Raw genomic sequence first — 6,617 nt, 5'->3', positions numbered from 1 at the left:
CTCATGCAGTCTTTTTTTGTAAAGTGTCTTTGAACACCAGCATCAGCAGAATGACTACAGTATCAGTACCCTGTTGGCCTGTATGAAATCATAGGCAGAGTGAGCTTGTAGAAGGAGTGGACACCATGGGGACATTATGGTTTTCTACACTTTTAAGCCGATTTGAAGTCCTTAAAGTGCTCAGAAAAAAATGGAAATTTAAACATCTACAATTCCATGACACTGGGCATCTGTTGAGGCAGGCTGCATGGCATGAAATGCTACTAAACTGCTTATAACATTGTTATAAGCAGTTGACAAAAACAATGCTCAAGAATGAACTTTCCATCTCAAAATGAAAACTAAATACTGCCATAAACAAGTCAAGTTCAAGTTTGTCATTCTAACAGCTGATATAAAATGTAGTTACCCTCAGGACCAGCAGCCTGTTGCACCAGCTGCGTGTAAGTTCTCTCTTAAGTTAGGATGTGAAGTCTACACTAATGATACATTGAAACTAGTTCATTTAATACTAAAACTGTGTTGATGCTTGGTTGCACCATTGAAACGTAAGGTTCATCTTACCTACACTGGCATAAAGTCCACAATAACCAAAATATTGTTGCAGTAAATGACGTTTTCACTTTCTTTGGCCAATCAGGGAAAAGTGCCATCCCGCCTGGGACACACAGGATGCGTGAGCAGCTTGTGTGCGTCGCTGAAATGCTGCGTATTGCACGCTTGCTTTCTGTTGTTTTCCCTGTCTATTTCTGCTGAGAACTGCGCGCGTCACGCGGAGAAAATAGGCAAGACCTTGAATCTCTAGATGACACAACACAGCAGCCACGCATGAGATGCACGTCTCACAGGGGCTGTGTGGCTGCTCTAACCTGTTAACATGGGTGCCGAAATGAAAAGCAAGAGGTTCCACAACGTCCCATGCATAAGTGTGTGCAAAAACAAGCTCGTGCCCAATTGTCCTTAAACACTTTGCTTCGCAATAGCGAAGACATTAAACAGCTAAACGGCTAAAATTAACAGCTAAAAAAAGCTAACGTTAATCACCAAACAGCAACAAAAAGGTGAGTTAACTAGGGCAAAGTATTATGATTAGGTGTTAATTCTTACAACCTTGGTCTGCAGCTAGTGAAAAATAACAACAGTGACATTGAGTGCTCCATTAGGAGGGCTTTGAAATTGCAATAATTCTGAAAGTTCGATCTTTAGACAACAGAAATCGAGGTCAGTGTCCTACAATCCATCAATAAAAAACTTGACTTACTGGTTACACTTTATGACGAAAGAAAAGAGCTTCGCTTGAGCCTGGAATTTGCCCACAAATACATTGAAAAGTTAGAACAGTCCAACGACTCCCTCCAAACCTCTGTCAAAACACTCAAGGAAAAAATGGACTTGATCACAAAAGAAAACAAAATAATGAAAGAAACCATATTGGACATTCAAACCAGAAGCATGCACAATAACCTGATCTTTTCCAGCATCCCCAAACACCCATCTGAAAATCCCGAAACACTGATCAAGAACTTCTTTAGAACCCAACTCAAACTCCCACCTGACACCGTAAACCAGATCACTTTCCACCGTGTCCTCTTTCTTGGCTCCCGCACTAACAAATCACCCCGACCCATCATCGCCAGACTAGAACATGTCAAACACAAGGAACTCATTAAAAGCAAAGGAAGAGAACCCAAAGGTACAAAATACGGACTCAACGATCAATTCCCATGCGAATTGAACGAACGTTGCAATACTCTCTACCCCATCCTGAAACAACACAAACAAAACAATAAATGTGCCAACCTGATTGTGGACAAACTATATATAGAAGGACAGCTCTACCGCGACACCAACACCACTCCCTGACTTTTCTGACTCACCATGACCCACTTAACTCTCTCATAACTCTCCCCTATCTCTCACTGTGTACAGCCATGCATGCTTACATGTGTTTATGTAAGTGTTTATTGTTGTTTTTGTTGTTATTATTTCCCCCTCCCCCTCTCATTGCATGTTTGACATCTAGTGACAGCAGAGGCAAATATACACACACATACATATACACACACACACACACATACCTCAAAACAAGCATCTACCAGGACACATCTTACCAATAATCTTGAATCATGGCTCCACTTAAATTCCTAAAATGGAATATATATGGGATTGGCTCATAAACTAAAAGGAATAAAATATTTATTCGCTTAAATTAAATAAATCCAGATATCTGCCTACTTCAAGAAACCCATATGTCAAATTCTAACAACCACAGATTAAAATCAACAGAATGTATCTGCTTCCTATAACTCAAGACAAAGAGGTGTATCCATACTGATTCACAAGAGAATCTCACTAACTCATATCTCCACCATCATCAACCCAGACGGCAGATTCATTATTTTAAATACATCAATTAACAGTACTAGTCTGACCATAGCAAATGTCTACGGACCCAACACAGATGACCCCGCCTTCTTTCATAGATTCTTCACATCATCATGCAGTTTTACAGACTCCAAAATGATCATTTGAGGTGATTTTAACACAGTTCTCAACCCACCAATAGACTGAACAGGAGCAGGATTTGATGACAGTTGGCGACTAAATAATCCAACAGCAAAAGAATTTTCATATTTCTCACCACTACATCACTCATTCTCTCATATAGACTTTTTCCTAACTAGTAAATCGATCATACAGGACATAACTGACACCTCAATTCACTCAATTACAATAAGTGATCATACCCCTATGGAGATAGATTTGTTTCATAATGATCTGTAAATATAAACACCTTCCACAAATACAAAAAAAAGATTTGTAAACTCACAAAAATATTTTGCAAATATAAAACCGATCTGCAAATACACAAACAAATTCCACAAATAAAAAAAAATATGTTAATACATTTTATTTGTGTATCGAGAAAACATTTGTGGATCTCAGTTCTACGCTTGTGGATTTGCTTTTTACACACAGAGTTTTGAAACAAATTTTCCACTGGTCTGAATGAAAATCCATACGTATCACTCGGCAATTTTCGGATAACACCTAATCGCCTGCTGACAACATCATTTCCACATTTCAAAGTATGAGCTGTTTTTTTTTTTTTTTTAAATCAGCGATAAGTAACGTGCAGTCATTGTTTTGTGTTAGGGTCACACAGTGATTATTAGTGTATGTTTATTTGTTCTATGTATATTATCTAACTCTAGCTCATACTGTTTGAGTATGAAAGGCACGAGGATGCTTGTGGGCATGTTCAGCTCTCTAAAGTGGTGGCTTGCCTGCTTCTTCAGTTAGCAGTTATCAGCCACCTCATCCTTTATATTTTTCATTTATTCTTTCAAGTGGTATTAAAGTCACAAAGATCGTTATTAGTAGTGTATCCTTACAAATGTAGGTGTAATGTCTGTGTGAACCGCACCGTGCTTAGTTAGTCACCTTGTTTCAGTGAGGCTACGTTAAGATATGACAAGTGGCAACATCCTGGTTAAGGTCTTTGATAGAATGGCTGTTGGGTTTGTTAGCTGTTTTGGTTTAGAAATATCGTATTGTATTGTTCATTGTTAATATGTAATTACGCTAAGCTAACATTAGCTACTGAACCTACCACCCCGTCCTATTTGCCCTAACATTCCTCCTTTTGAAAGAGAGAATTCTTCTGTTCCCGCTTCTGCTGCTCTAAGTACAACTTTACTCCGCCCTGCTGCCAGCGTGGGTATGTCCGCTTCATCAACTCAGACCACACCAAATAATACAAGAGTACAGGAGGAGATGTCATGGTATTTGAGTCTAAAATTGGAACATATATATATACGATCTGAACATTATCCCATTCTTTATATGCTGCTGCTACTACTCTAACTCATTATCTCATTCTTCTACTTAATTTCTTATTACTTTAGACTTTTTCCTGGGCATTTCAGAAGAGGTGGACTGAAACCCAAAAGAGGACAAAAAAGATTTTCTCAGCCTCCGAAAGCCACAGATAAAAGCGTAGCACTCACAGTGTTTGCTCTCCCAAGGCCAACAGGGAAAATTCCCATGGTCGATTCTGAGCTAAAGTTGATGTGTCAGTGAACGTGACTGCGTCAGTCCCAGAGGAATCTGACCATAATCAGGTGAAAACAACTTTAACGTTTTTATTTTTGAATTGTAATGCATTCATATATTGCTCTAAACTATTTGCATGCTTTGATTTAGAGTCGTTGGCTCTTTCAACAGGAATTTCCCAAACTACAGGCTCTAGATGGTGATTGGCTCTTTTATAAGGCTTCAGGTAGAGCTTTTATATTAATATTGTGAATACGTTAATATTTGTTAACACATTTTAACATTTGTTGTCACAATTAATTAACATATAATATTGTTATTTAAGGTGGCAGTGGCCAAAGGAACCTGTCACTGTCTATTCCAGAATTGGAGGGGTACACTGGCAAACAGCCAAAAACAATTTCCAATGGAGGAAAGGGCATCTTTAAGGGCATCCTGATCTCCATTGCATCATGATGATTACTTGAATTACAGTTTTACAGATTGCATTGCTCTTCAATTGATTGATCCATTTATAATGCCTTCACATTGTGTATTTTCAGCTTGGAAGAGTGTTGCTGACCCTCATAGAAGAAGAGTTCAGGAGGTATTTGCTTGGCCATAAAGAGGAGATGCCTCCTCTTCGGTTAAGCATTGATATCCATGAAGTTGTGGATAAGAAGGAGATGGCCATAATCGGCTTCTATAAGAGCAGCCACACTGACTGGGCGAGGCCCTTAAGATGCATGTTAGAAGGTACATACTACATATTTTGTTGATTTCATTTTGGTTTGGTTGTCTCTCTAGATCATCACTTAAAGGTATAATATGTAATTATTCCACATTAAAATGTCTAAAAACAACTAGACCTATGTTATATATGTTGTTGAGTTGTGTACTTACATTATCCCAAATGTTTCCAACAATTTTCAAACCCAGAGAAATCTGCAATTTAATCAAAGTAACGGACCGTTTCATTTGGTCACGTCAATGGCGTCATACCTCCTCTACCAAAGAGTAAACACGCACAAGATGCATACAGCGGCGCTGTGTTTGTCCGCTACAATGGCGTCTACCAAAGAGTAACTTACACACATACAAGATAATACATCGGCGTTGTGGTTGTTCCACAGAAACTGTTATAAATGGACTTTTATTCAGTTTTAAGTCACATTTTCATGATAAATTTAGGACACTGATTTTTTAGGTAAAACAGCTTTAATGAGTATTCTGACGATTCTAATCAGTGCGTACGTTTGTTTTAGGAGAGGAGGAGGTCTCTGCGGATAATTCGGCTCCTGGGAGAAACCGGCTGAACGTCTGGATCTAAAGTTATAAGAGAAATAAACCGAACAAGTGTTAGCAGCAGCTCGGCTAACTGCCCGAACTGGATGTCCGGTGGTCGCCGTACATCGCTGGAGAAACACTGATTTTTTAGGTGAAACAGCTTTATTCAGTGTTTTTACCTGTAATCACCGGGTCTGTTTGTTCTGGAGAGGAGGAGACCTCTGCGGGTAATTTGGCTCCCGGTAAAAACATCCTGAATGATTAACACTGGAGTAATCCTATCCCGGTGAAGCTGGTTATTTAACAACGAAGACAACAACTCCCATGATCCTTTGCTACTTCACACCATCATCACACCCCATCTTTTGTTATTGTTTTGATTGAGAGACCCCTAGCGACTGAAATTACATATTGTGCCTTTAAGTGCAGTCAATGCTATTTTGTAGGGGATACAGCCCCCGGAAGTGGTGTGATGTGACACCTTTTCAGCATGATAATGCAAAAGCTGCAGTACGGGTTCCACATCAACTTTGGTATGCATTGTATTTGTAATACAAATACTGATACGCATATTAGTGAAAATTAATCTTAACATTTCTTTAACCCCAATATTTCATTGTATTCACTTGCCTTGGCTGATTTTTTTTTCCACTGTTGTACAAAGATTGTGAATTTTTTTTTCCTCAACAATTTTTTTTCTCCATCTGAATTACATCCCATACAGGCAACAGTAACATCACCTTGTTCTTTGAGGGAGAACAGGATCACCTTATTCCTTCTACCTCCCAAATATTGGTGGAGAGCGACCTGTTTGTGATGGCAGGCAGGATGATGGGCCATTCCTTCATCTATGGTGGCCCATGTCTATCCAGGCTCAGTCCAGCCATTATCCATGTGTTACTGAGGGGCAACTTGGACACAGCCACAATCCAGCTGGAAGATATCACTGATCTGGACCTCCGGCAAACCATTGGGCTGGTATGTATTACAATGTAATGACTTCTTCATGTAACTAATGCACATTTATTATCAACTCAACCATTGATTACAAATTTGTGTTAACCAAAGCTCGACGGAGACAGTGAGCTGAGTAAGTCGGACAGGGAGGCTGTTACAGCGTTGGCCCTCACATGGGACCTCCCAGGGGTCACTGAGACAAACAGGAAATGGCTTTTCTACCGAATGCTGCAGATGGCAGTACATTTTTAATATATATACAGTTTAATTGAGTTAAGATGACATGGCTGAGTGAATACAGAGTGACACAGAGCTGTACAAACACACTTCACACAGAC

General features: G+C 39.4%; 1 long non-coding RNA gene across 1 annotated transcript; it reads left to right on the top strand.

Annotated features, from left to right (window-relative positions):
- Window positions 1-3,608: 3,608 nt before the first annotated feature.
- LOC122984698 lies at window positions 3,609-4,782 on the top strand. The gene is made up of 4 exons (XR_006403953.1): window positions 3,609-3,785; window positions 3,909-4,124; window positions 4,207-4,282; window positions 4,382-4,782. It is a non-coding gene; the product is annotated as an uncharacterized LOC122984698 (long non-coding RNA).
- The last annotated feature ends 1,835 nt before the right edge of the window (window positions 4,783-6,617 follow it).

This window comes from Thunnus albacares, chromosome 6 (assembly GCF_914725855.1).
Source record: "Thunnus albacares chromosome 6, fThuAlb1.1, whole genome shotgun sequence".
In the NCBI taxonomy this organism is placed as follows: domain Eukaryota; kingdom Metazoa; phylum Chordata; class Actinopteri; order Scombriformes; family Scombridae; genus Thunnus; species Thunnus albacares.
Note: the sequence above shows the minus strand (reverse complement) of the source record. Positions and strands in the feature narration are given on the sequence as shown.